Source organism: Narcine bancroftii, chromosome 5 (genome assembly GCF_036971445.1).
Source record: "Narcine bancroftii isolate sNarBan1 chromosome 5, sNarBan1.hap1, whole genome shotgun sequence".
In the NCBI taxonomy this organism is placed as follows: domain Eukaryota; kingdom Metazoa; phylum Chordata; class Chondrichthyes; order Torpediniformes; family Narcinidae; genus Narcine; species Narcine bancroftii.
Window position 1 is genome coordinate 106,992,966 of NC_091473.1, and position 13,901 is coordinate 107,006,866.

Sequence of the window (13,901 nt, forward strand, 5' to 3'; positions counted from 1 at the left end):
TTTCTCCAAAGGATGCAACTTTGCACTTCTGTATTCCATCTTTCTTTACCTAAATGTGCATCTGTGTCTCTGCAATACACTTCCTTGCCACCACTAATGCTATTTTAATAAATTTCACTTAATAAAATTATACTTTTAATTAAATCTTGTTCCTTCTATGTTCCCCAATAAAAATAAATCTGGATTTTGTGGAAAAACAATGCCAGTAATCTGTTCTAGAAACTTTCCTAAATTCACCCTGAAAATTCTAACTTTAGAACATGACCAAGTAGAATGTTAAAAAAAAAAGTTCATATTTCTTCACCACATCTAAAACATTTCTGATAAATCCAATTTAATTTTATGCAATTTTTGGGCATTAAATATAATTGATGTAAGTAATTGTATTGAACTAAATATTTATACTATTTGTCATACTATCTTGACAAAGACCTGCCCATCTTTTCTCATCAATTATAATATTTAAATCCACCTCCCATTTCTGTCCAGATTAATGAATTCCCTTTTTAATAATACCTACTTGTAATAAAAGATGCATTGCTGAAATAAATTTCTCCTTATAAAAACTTCCAACTCACTACAAGCGGGTAATTACAATGGACCTAATTTTTCCCGCAAGTATCCTTTCAATTGGAGATTGTATTCCAAGTTGTTGTATATTTATCTATATTTAATTGTTGAAATTACATCAATCTTCAACATTTTTAATACAGTTATGAGACCAAATATTTAAAAGTTGATTATCTTTACGAAAAGGTTGATTCTTTTAAATCAAAGGTGTCTTGGGTGTTATACTTCCTTTCATTCCAATTTCATTATTTATCTTGTTTGACCAAAGGTGCTTCTTTCTTGCTCCAACTTTGAATGCCATTTATATATAAATTCCTCTGCTAATTTCTCTCCTATTTTATCCATCTCTATATTGACTCATGCCAGTTTTCCTGATTCCTCAAATTCCTCCTTTGGCTTGGCTTCGCGACGAAGATTTATGGAGGGGTAATGTCCACGTCAGCTGCAGGCTCGTTTGTGGCTGACAAGTCCGATGCGGGACAGGCAGACACGGTTGCAGCGGTTGCAAGGGAAAATTGGTTGTAAAGAAGTAAGAAATCTCAATTGAGCCACTTCTTAAAGTTAGGAAGTTGCAAATCTCCCAGTTCGTATTTCCATGTTAATCTTTCTATAAATACTCTTGACATTTTACATTTCCAAAGAAATGTTCTTTGTTTATTTAGATCTTGAAAAAACTTTTGTGGAAGCAATGTTTGTAAAGTTTGAAAAATATATTGTATCTGCGGAAAATATTCATCTTGATACAGTTTATCTACTAATGTTATTGATAAAGTGATCAATTTTTTAAAAATCCTCGACTTTTTTAAGCAGTGGTAAATAATTCATTTTGTATAAATTATTTAAATCATTATCATGATACCTAAATGTTTAATTACTTCTTTTGTCCATTTAAATTGAGTATTTCTTCGACAGAGTATAATCTCCTTATGTAACAGGCATAACTTCATTTTTATCTCAATTTACTTTATAACCTGAAATTTTTCCATATTCTTCCAAATTTAAATGTAATTTATGTAGGGAGGTCTCCAGTTCCGTCAGTTAAATCAAAACATCATCTGCAAATAAATTGATTTTGTATTCTTTCTGACCAACCTTAACCCCCCCCTCCCCCCCTAATTATCTCAACCAGTAGTTCTATAGCTAAATTAAACAAAGCTGGAGATAGGGGACACCCTTGTCCATTAGATCTTGCTAAATAAAATGGATCAGACATTTGTCCATCAATTTCTACTTTCACTTTAGGTTTATTCTATAATGCCTTGATCCAATTTATAAAAGTTTGTCCAAACCCAAATTTGTCTAATACTTTAAACAAAATGTCCCATTCCAGTCTACCAAGTGATTTTTCTACATCTAATGCCACTGCTGCACTGCTATTTCCTTTTTTGTACTGCATGTATAGTACTGATTAATCTGGCCACATTATCCACTGACTGTCTCTTTCTAATAAATCCTGTCTGGTCCATGTTTATTAATTGAGGTAATAAAAATATTGGCAAATAAAGTTACTAAATTATCAGTATTTTATAATCTGCATTTAATAATGAGATTGGTCTGTAAGAAGAAGGTTTTAAAGGATCTGTCTTTGTTTGGTATCACAATAATTATTGCTGTTGAGAATGAATCTGGAAAAGTATCAGTTCTTGATCCAACATTTCCATAAAAATAGGGATCAATACATTTTTTAATTCTTTATAAAATTCATGTGGAAACCATCTTTCCCCAGATTTATTGCTTCCTTTACCTCTAATTGTGTAAATTGTGCACTCAATTCTATTTGTTCTTCCAAATTTAGTGAGGGTAAATTTATCCTTGATAAGTATCTATTATCGTCTTTTAAAGACTCTGAACTATATAACTTAGAATAAAAGTTTTGTTTATGTCTTGAGGTTTATAACTAATCGCATTTGAATAGTTTTTAACTGCATTAATTGTTCTCGAAGCCAGTATCGATTTCAGTTGCCAAGCGAGTACTTTATATGTTTGCTCACCTAACTCGTAGTATCTGTTTAGTTCTTGTGATCATTGTTTTGGTTCTATGAGTTTGTAATACATTATATTGAAGTTTTTTGTTAATTAATTGCCTATGTTTCTGAAGACCCTTTTCCAATAACTTTTTTTGTTCCAACTTTAATTGGAATATTCTTTTCTACCAAAATTGCCACTCCTCTTGCTTTAGAATTAAAAGAAAAGGCTGCAACCCAATTTCTCTTTAACTACAAATGTTCTTTTTCAGTTAAATTTCTTTCAAAAAAACTGTCTACACCCATCTTTTTAAGTTATGCTAACACTCTTTTCCTTTTCACAGGCCCGTTAAAACCATGCACATTATAATTTAAGAATTTAACTTTATTACTCATCTTGCTAGATCACTATTTCTTCCGTCTCTGCCTGCAAGTCTTCCTTCCATAACTATTATTCCAGACCCAATGTGCTAACATACCTCTCTTCCGGCAATCCAGATTTAAAAAAAAGAAAGGAAAAAAATACTTTCAAAATACAGTTACAACAAAACATATAACTACATTTAAACGATGAAAAAAAACCCTTCCCAATAGGTGTTGTAATAACACCACCTCCCTCTAGTTTACAGGCTGTGACCGAAGTCACAATTACCCACATGATCCAATAGAAGTTGGAACTTCCTACCCTCCCCAACCCTCGGTACTTTAAATTCCTTAAATCTTAATTCCAAACTTAAAAAGTATGTAATACACAAAAAAAGGCAATAATAAAGAGGAAAGTAATTAATATATAATATCTTGAATTACTCCTCCTTCTCAGAACTGCCGAAGGATTCAGTCCATTAAAGAAAATATTAAGAGATCATCATATACTTTTATTCCTTCTGAAGAATTGGAAGATTTTGAACAAATTCCTCAGCTTCCATAAAACTCAAAAAGAACTTGTTTCCCTCAAAATTGCTGGATGGTTCTCCCATAAAATCTTCTTAACCAAATTAAATTCTCTTTTTAATAAATTTGCCATTATGTCAGGGTAAAACAAATCTTTGGCACCATCATACTCAAGTGGGCCCCTTGTCGATCTTGCCTTTGCTGCTGGCAAAGATAAAATCTCTTTTCTTGTTACTGAAGAAACTTAATTCAATTTAGATTGTGGATTTTGAATTGGAAGCGATTTAAGTCCAAGAGCTCTTTGTGCTCTTTCAGTCTCTATGGAACGATCAAAATGAAAACCATTTCAGAACAAACCAATCAAATCTTGTTTTTCTACACCTTTTAGACCAACATCCTAATATTATTTCTCCTACTAAATTTTTTTCAATACATCAATCTTTTTCTGCAACTTCTTATTCTCCATGGTTACTGTGACTTTATTTTTTAAATTATATGTTATTTTTTCCAATGGAATACATGTATTCATTTCTATGTACCATTGCTGTACGCTCAGGCTCTCTTCTGATTTCCAGGTTGACATTGTACATTTTTTTTGCTACAGTTAAGGCTATCATAATAAATTTTTTTTGTGCTTCATCCAATTTGAGGCCTAATTCTTTACTTCTTATATTACTTAGAAGAAACATCTCTGGATTTTTTAGTATGTTGCTTTTTGTGATTTTATTTAATACCTGATTTAGATCTTCCCAAAACTTTTTCCACTTTCTCACATGACCAAATTGCATGTACTGTTGTTCCTGTTTCCCTTTTACAGTGAAAACGTCTATCTGGTACTGTTGGGTCCCATTTATTTAACTTTTGGGGCATGATATATAGCCTGTGTAACCAATTATATTGTTTAATGTGTAACCTCGTGTTTATTGTATTTCTCATAGTTCCGGAGCATAGCTTTTCCCATTTTTCATTTTTTATCTTTGTTTAGATCTTGTTCCCACTTTTGGGTTTACAGCTTATTTCATTGTTCTCTTGCAGCTTGATGTGCATGTTTGTTATAAATCTTTTAATTATCATTGTGTCTGTAATCACATATTCAAAGCTGCTTCCTTCTGGTAACCTCAGCCTGCTTCCCAATTTGTCCTTCAAGTAGGTTTTCAGTTGATGGTATGCAAACATTGTACCGTGAGTTATTCCATATTTGTACTTCATTTGTTCAAAAGATAATAAATTATTTCCCAAAAAAGAATTTTCTATTCTTTTGATCCCTTTTCTCTCCCATCATCTAAAGGAAAGGTTATCTATTGTGAAAGGGATTAGTTGATTTTGCGTCAATAATAATTTTGGAAGTTGGTAATTTGTTTTTTTTCCTTTCTACATGAATCTTCTTCCAAATGTTGAGCAGATGGTGCAGTACTGGTGAACTTCCATGTTGCACCAGTTTTTCATCCCACTTATAAAGTATTCTGGTACCTTCTCTCCTATTTTATCTAGCTCTAACCTGGTCCAATCTGGTTTTTCCCTTGTTTGATAAGAAATCTAATAGATATCTCAATTGTGCTGCTCTATAATAATTCTTAATGTTTGGTAGCTGCAAGACACCTTGTTTGTACCATTCTGTTAATTTATCTAGCACTATCCTCGGTTTTCCCCCTTTCCGTAAGAATTTCCTTATTGTTTTCTTTAGCTCATTGAATAAATTCTGTTAAGGGAATTGGTAACGATTGAAACAGGTATTGTATCCTTGGGAAAATATTCATTTTAATGCAATTTATCCTTCCTATCAGTGTTAGTGGTAAATCTTTCCAATATTCTAAGTCATCTTGTAATTTTTTCATTAATGGCTGATAATTTAATTTGTTTTGATGGCCTAGATTATTATCAAGTCTAATACCTAGGTATCAGATTGCTTGTGTTTGCCATTTAAATGGTGATTCTTTTTTAAACTTTGAAATCCGCATTATTCATTGGCATCGCTTCACTTTTATTTGTGTTGATCTTGTACTCCGATATTTCTCCATATTCCTTCAATTTCTTATATAATTCTTTCATTGATAATTCTGGTTCTGTTAAGTATACTATGACATAATCTGCAAATAGACTGATTTTATATTCCTTCTCTTTTAGTTTTATCCCTTTTATTTTCGTTTCTTATCAATTCTGCCAAGGGTTCTATAGCTAAAGCGAACAGTGAGGGAGACAGTGGACATCCCTGTCTAGTTGACCTGCTTAATTTAAATTAATTCGATATATATCCATTTACTATCACCTTCGCCAATGGTCCCTTATATAATGCTTTAATCCAATTAATACATGTCTCTGGTAGGTTGAACCTCTGTAGTACTTTGAATAAATAATTCCATTCTACCCCGTCAAAGGCTTTCTCTGCGTCTAAAGCAACTGCCACTGATGGTGTCTTATTTCCTTGTACTGCATGGATTAAGTTAATGAACTTACAGATATTATCTGTTGTTCGTCTTTTCTTAATAAATCCAGTTTGATCTAGTTTTACTATTTTTGGTACACAGTCGGCCAATGTATTTGCTATTATCTTATAACCTGAGTTAAGTAGAGATAATGATCTATATGATGCTGGTGTTGGTGGATCTTACTGTAATCTTACTGTGGTATTACTGTAATTATTGCTGTTTTACATGAATCTGGCATGTTTTGTGTTTCTTCAATCTGGTTCATTACTTCCAGGAGATGAGGAATTAATAAGCCTTTAAATGTTTTATAGAATTCTATTGGGAGTCCGTCCTCTCCAGGTGTTTTATTGTTCGGTAGCTTTTTTAATATATCCTGTATTTCCTCTATTTCAAATGGTTTTATCAGTTTGTTTTGGTCCTCTTCTTGCAATTTTGGTAGTTCAATTTTAGCTAGAAACTCATCTATTTTGTCTTCTTTCCCTTCGTTCTCAGTTTAGTATAATTGCTCGTAGAATTCCTTGAAGTTTTCATTGATCTCTGTTGGGTTATATGTAATTTGTATGTCCTTTTTCCTTGATGCCAATACTGTTCTTTTAGGTTGTTCTGTTTTAAGCTGCCAAGCTAGTATTTTGTGCGTTTTTTCTCCTAGCTCATAATATTTCTGATTTGTCTTCATTATGTTCTTCTCCACTTTATAGTGTTTCGTATTTTATTTTTTTGTCCGCCAATTCTCTTCTTTTTGTTGTATCTTCCCTTATTGCTAATTCTTTTTCTATACTTGCTATTTCGCTTTCCAGCTGTTCTATTTCCCGATTGTAGTCCTTCTTCATCTTAGTTATGTAACTTATTATCTGCCCTCAGGTGAAGGCTTTCATTGCATCCCATAATATAAATTTATCTTTCACTGATTCCGTATTTATTTCAAAGTACATTTTAATTTGTCGCTCAATGAATTCTCTAAAATCCTGTCTTTTAAGTAGCATTGAGTTTAATCTCCATCTATACATTCTTGGTGGGATGTCCTCCAGCTCTATTGCTAATAACACGTGCGCTTAGAATTAGAAGGGGGTTATGTTAAGCTAGTTAAGTCAATAGTGATAAGTTAAAGTATGATTCTGTTTTTTGAGTTATATGATGCTGCCGTTACGTGCCCTACCCAGTGTCTCCTTAATTTTTTGTGTTCCACTTCAGTTAGATGCGTTTCCTGCACAAATGCTATATCTATTTTTTCTGTTTTCAGTAAATTTAATAGCCTCTTCCTTTTGATTTGGTTATGTATTCCATTAATATTTATAGTCATATAGTTCAACATGGCCACTTCATATTTTGTTTACATCTCATTTCCGCTTCCTCACCACCACTTTTCCCCATTTCCATTTCTCAGTTTTCTTTTTTTTGAATGCACTGTATGACAACACTTCTAAAACATAAAATATTTCAACTATTCCCACATCTAAAATTCCTTTACTCCCATGTGTCTCCCCCCTTACTGGGTCGTCCCTCGTCCTTTGCTGGGCAACCACAACTCTCCTCTCTATTCGGATTGTGAACACGTTCGCAAGTGTCAACTGATTTTGCAGTGACTGTTATTCTCTCCCACCCAACCCTCTCCTGAAAAGACTTTTATCTTCACATTACAACAAGGCTCCCCCCCATTTATTCTTTTTTTCTTTTTATGTTTTATGTATTTATGATTATTTTTTTTAACCCCTCCTCTTTTCCCCCCTTCTCCCTTACTTCCCTCCTTTAGTTCTTACTTATACATTATTTTTACTTTATATGTAGTTTGTCGTCGTTCTTTGTTTTTGTTACATCTCTTCATCTCTCTTTCTGTCTTTCAAGTGTTCTACAAATTCTCATGCTTTCTCTGGATCTGAGAACAGTCTGTTTTGCTGCCCCAGGATAACTATTATAAGCACTGCTGGATATCTTTACATAAATTTATAGCCTTTCTTCCATAGGATCGATTTTGCTGCGTTAAACTCCTTCCTCTTCTTTAGGAGCTCAAAACTTATGGCTGGGTACAAAAAATTTTTTTGACCTTTGTATTCAAGTGGTTTTTTTTGTCTTCTCTCATTTTATTCATTGCCTTCTCCAATATATTTTCTCTTGATGTGTATCTCAGGAATTTTACTAAAACGGATCTTGGTTTTTGTTGTGTCTGGTTTCGGGGCTAATGTTCTGTGTACCCTTTCTATTTCCATTCCTTCCTGCATTTCTGGCATTCCCAGGACTTTTGGGATTCATTCTTTTATAAATTCTTTCATATCTTTGCCTTCTTCATCTTCCATAAGGCCCACTATCTTTATATTGTTTCGCCTACTATAGTTTTCCATTATATCCATCTTCTGAATTAACAACTCCTGTGTTTCTTTAACTTTTTTATCACTTTCTTCTAATTTTCTTTTTAATTCGTTCACTTCCATATCTACCGCCATTACATGTTCTTCCACATTTTCTAATCTTTTCCCTAAATCTGTTATGACCAGCTCTATTCTACTCACTTTTTCTTCTGTACTTTTCATTTCACTAAATTCTAGTGTCAACCATTCTTTTAATGCTTTAATTTGTTCTTGAAATTTTTAAAAATCTATTTACTGTCCATTCATTTTACCTCCTATTTCTCTGTGCAGAGCTTGGTGTTCTTCTTCTGTGTCTGCTCTTGGGTTTGTGTCTTCTATTTCTCTTCCTTGTATCTGTGTCTCTTCTGACTTTCTTGTTGAGCTGCTTGTCTCAGTTTGTTGGGTATTTTTTTCTATGGTGTCTTGATGTTGGTCCTCTTCTTCTGGGTTGGTTATTTGTTGTGTCCCTAGTTTCCTTTTTTCTTTCTCACCCCTCCTGTTCCCGTTGTTTTCTTTATCTTCCAGCTGGGAGCCCTGTTGTCAGGTCTCTCTCAGCTGTTCGTGCTGTGGAGTTTCACAGCTGGTCCCCCCTCCCGTCGGTGTTGTCCTTGTCATGCGCAGTTGCGCAACCCTGTTTTGCTCTGTGAGCCATTTTTGCAGTACTGCGGTGAGTGGGTCGCAACCCTGTGGGCTCTCCACTAACCTCAGGGAGTGGGCTCCTCTTTCCACGGCGGGTCCCTGCTTTTTCGTGCAGGTAAGGCCTTCACCTTTCTCTCCTGGCGTTTTTCTTTCTTCCTGTTATTTTTGGCTTTTCTTTCTTCGGTGCCATTTTCTCCACACCATTATTTTTTTATTTGTTGTGATTTGTGTGTCTGGGGCTTTGCTTTTTCTTCACTTTTTTCCTTCTTTTCTGGAGAGGGGTGGTATTCTACCGGCCACTACTCCGTCACATGACTCCTCTTATTCTCCATGGTTAAAGCAGTAGTCGTATCTTCTAGTATAGTTACTCTATCTTCTACTTGTTGCAAATCTTCTTGCATTCTTTTCATTGAGCTTTCTAGTTTACTTAATTTTTTTCTGCATTTTATTAACAGCCTCCAAAATTTTGTTTCTTCCTTTACATTTGCCCATAGCTCAATATTCTATATATCTTTAGCCTTTGTCTTGAGTCTAGTTTCTACAATTGTAGCTTTTTTTAAAACCTTTTCTTCTTGCTGCAGCTGATCTCCTTCTTGATCTTTATCCTCTTCTTTTAGTTGTTTGTGAGCCAGAGTCGTCTTCTGACAGCGTCGCTGAAGGTCTCCATGCACATCACTTCTGAGTTTTTAGACACCATCTCCCAATTGCTGTGGGAGAGCACGTCAAAAAAAAGGCCCCTTGTAAGGGTCACTCTCTCATGGAGCAGCTTGGATGCTACCTCCCTGCTTCTCAGCAACGGTAGGCCAGGCTTCTCGTTTTCTCATTGCATTGGGCTCCAGGTAAAGCAGCAGCAACTTTTTCCTTTTTTTTAAGCTCTCCTCAGTCCTTTTTAAAGTTCCTTCCTGGCTACCAAATTATTCTCATGAGCCCTTCCTGACTTTTGCTTCCTAAACCTTCTGTATGCTTCCTTCTTTTTCTTAACTAACTGTCTCACCTGTTTTGTCAAGCTTGGTTGACTTCCCATATGATCTTTACCCTGTCTTAGTGGGGAAGAAAACTATCCAGAACCATACACAAGTGCTCCCTAAACACCCTCCATATTTCTTCTGTGCTTTCCCCCAAGAACATCTGTTCCAAATTTACTCTTGTAAAAAAAAACCCCACAGAAATGCTGGAGGAACTCAACGGACTCCAAACATCGACAGGAGGTAAACATATATTTGTGACATTTCTGGCCTGAGCATTACTTCAAGGTATAAGCAAATTATAGGAAGGCATCAGATTTAAGTTAAACACTTGACAATTTTGTCTACTCTTGGGTCAGAATTAAGTTAAACACTTTACAATTTTGTCTTCTCTTATTCCTGTCTATGCTCAAGGTCAGAGAGTTGAGATACTGTCACCAAAATGCTCCCCTGCCGAGAGGTCTGTTACCTGACAAGGTTCATTATTCAGTGCTGGATTCAGTATGACCTCTTCTCTAGCTGACTGTCCACACTAATTTTGTCACAGGGAGAAGATAGAAGTATGAGAATAAGGCACCAGATGACATAAAATCTGCTAATAAGATCTAATACAGGCACATAAGAATCAGTATTAGATCCAGTATTGACTCTCCTCTAGTCAGCTTATCCACATGCTGTGTCAGGAATACTTCTTGAACACACCAAACCAATTCTGCCTCATCTAACCCTCTTGGTGTTAGAAAGTGCCAGTCAATATTTGGGAAGTTGAAGACTCCATCACAATGCTGTTATTTCTGTACCATTCCTAAATATGCCTACTTTTCTGCTCCTCAGTGTCTCTTGGGGTACTTGGGGGCTTTCAGACTACTTCGAATACTGTACAGAGAATGCTCCCTTCTTGTTTCTGACTTTCACCCACCCTGACTCAGCAGACAATCCCTCCATAATGTCCTCTCTTTCTGCAGCTGTGATACTATCCTTGATTTGTCATGCTACTCCCTCCTCCTCTTACCTCCCATCCTATTCCTTTTAAAATATCTGAATCTCAGTATCAGCCAGTCCTGTCTTTACATCAGCCAAGTTTCTACCTAATACTTTTTGCATTGGAAAAAAAACAACACATTTCAAACCCTCCAACTGATGACATTTATGAACCCTCCACTGCCTGTACATTATATCCACATCTGCTCTATTTACTGCCCTCTCATTTTGGTCCTAGTGTGCTGTAATTTTTTTCCCATTCTTCACCTTATTTCTCTTCATTTTCTCTTGCTGCCCACTTGTAAGGTTTCTGTAAGATTGAACTACAGCAAAATGGCTTGGATGCAGATGTGCTTGGAAAATGTGCATTATTACACATACTTCCTAACAACATGAAGAAGAATAATAACAAATTCCACAGCAGTTTTAAAAGAGAAATTGTTTTCCTTCTGAACAGGCCAAGAATAAAAGTGTGGTTTGAAATAGTTGTTTGATCTAGCATGGCTTTAATGGTACATTTTTCTTGAGTTATTGGAATCCAGAAAGTCTACCTTCAGAAGTAGAAATGAATTCAATTGATAATTTTTAAGGGTGCTTGAGGATAAACAGCTTTAAGGAACCTTTAACAAGCAGTGCACAACTACTTTCAAAATACCAGCAAAGCATGATGAACTGTATGTCCTTTTGTGGAGAAAATTTTCTTAATCCACATAATTCTATCACATAAATTTGCTAATTGTTTGAGATTAAGGGAATGTGTATTGTTTTACAAGGGTAAGCAAAAGGAAAGGTCAGAGATGTTGCATCACTTGTTGGGGTTTTGATGTCTCTCTTGCCTTGTCAAGCCAATAAAGAAATATTGGTGTTAAGTCAAAGTCAGTTTCAAGGAGCATCTTCAGGAAAGAAAGAGAAGGTCTTGAATTTTTTTTTTAATGTGGAATTTAGTACATCAAGAAAAGGAAGGGTCACCTGCTTCTGAAGAAGTCAGAGGAAATTTGGCACAATCCTTTATCTGGACATCTAAAATCCAGAAAGCTCCAAAATCCGGCAAGTGGGGAGAGAGACTGGCAGTGCAAGTCAGGTGGGCTAGAGCGAGAGACCGGCAGCGCAAGTCGAGCGGGCGAGGGGGGAGACCGGCAGCATGAGTCGGGCGGGCGAAGGGGGGAGAGATGGCAGTGGGACTGGAAAGGGGTGGGGGTGGATACGGCTGCACAATTCGGGTGGGCTTGAATCTGGCTTTCCGAAATCTGGAAAAATCCAAAATTTGGAACACACTGACCCCCCAAGGGTTCCAGATAAAGGATTGTGTATCTGTAATTGAATCCTCTGTCAAACTTCTACAGGTGTACTGTGGAAAGTATATTGACTGGTTGCATCACAGCTTGGTTTGTAAGCTGGAGTGCCCAGGAATGCAGAAGATGGCAGAATGTGGCAAACTTAGCCAAGTCTATCAAGGGCAAAGACCACCATCTATTTAAGACATTTATGTGAGATGTTGCCTCAAGAAGGGAGGATCCCTATCACCCTGGTCATAATGTCATTACCTTCTGGCAGAAGGAACGGAAGCCAGAAGTCCAGCAACTTTAACAAGAATTAAAGGGCAGCATTGTTGGCATAGCGATTAGTGCATTGCCTTTACTGTGCCAGTGATCAGGACTGGACCTGGGTTTGAATCCCACACTGTTGGTAAGGAGTTTGTATGTTCTCATGTCTGCGCAGGTTTTCCCTGGGGGCTCTGGTTTCCTCCTACCCTTCAAAAGATAATGGAGTGTAGGTTAATGAGGTGTAAGTTGGATGGCACAGACTTGTCGTGCTGAATTGGCCTGTTACAATGATGTTTAGCTAAATTCCAAAAAGTTATTGTCCAACACTCAGGTTCTTGAACTTCACTGGGGCCACCAAACAAACAATTGAAACTTTTTTGCATTAACTGCAACTGTGAATATTTACCTATCCTTTTAATTTTATTATTATTTTTCTATGTTAGGATAATTTAATTCTATTGTGCTTGTGTGACTGCAGCAAGTGAGAATTTTGGTGCATCTGTACATTGTACTTGTGACAATAATTTCTCATCAGATTTGAGTCCACCAATTATTTTTATTCTATGAATTTGGATCTATTTAAAGAACATGAGCACCCATGTACTGGAAAGCTGAGGAACTGAGAGAAATTGGTGCAGACTTGCAAGCATTGGGGTAGGATGAATGGGACGTTTTAAGTAATTGGCTGACCTCTTGTTCAGAGACAAGTGAAGTCTAAAAGTAACACAAAGCCTGGATGAGGAGCTCAGTTGCTGATAAGTTGAAGCAGCCAGAAAATCAGATAATACAGAAGTAGAAATGAATAGCTATGTGATGGCAAGACATATTGTCTTTGTATCATTTTGGAATCCAAAATGGACCTGTTGTTATCCAGTTTTATTTCCCAAGAGAAGTTTGGATGCAAGGTCTCCATTCAACTGATTTGGCTGAGTATAATTAGGACTTGCATTTCATTAGAGGGAATGTGGCTGTATCAGCACACTGGAGGTGGTGTTGTATTTTAAAATCAATCTGAGCACACTGAGGTGTGCCTGCCAAGAAATGGACACTAATTCATGCTTCATAAATTCTTAACTTGGATAGCTATTAGGGTGTGGGGGGGGGGGGGATTGTGCTCTGGGGGCAGAGTGGTACGGAATTTTTAAATCATTTTTCAAATGTGCTTCTTGGGTTCTGAGTAGTTGTGTACATTTTTCTCCATATTTTGTTGCAATGTAGTAGGTGGCCAATTGTCACATCAGAACCTACATTGGTCTTCAGAGTATTACCATTGGTCCCTTCACTTATTTATTTTATTATGTAACAACATAATTCTTGCATACCTATTAATTTGCCTGATTATCTTGGCACCCACCAACACTGAGACAATTTCCAGCAATTTTGCTAGAGGTAATTTTGATTTATAGAAATATTTTTGTGGTGGAAGAAAAATTTAAATATGTACATGCACACAATTGTAATGCTGAATGCTTTTCATAAAGAAGTTCCATTGTGACCATGGGGCCTTAAAATTTCAGGAAAATAAAGAATGGACTTTATCTCCTGGAGAATAGAAGAATGATGGGAAAATTGATAGAGG

General features: G+C 35.9%; 1 protein-coding gene across 12 annotated transcripts in view; it reads left to right on the forward strand.

Annotated features, from left to right (window-relative positions):
• osbpl9 (oxysterol binding protein-like 9) overlaps window positions 1–13,901 on the forward strand; it is a 293,549-nt gene that overhangs the window by 74,130 nt on the left and 205,518 nt on the right. The window lies entirely within an intron of this gene.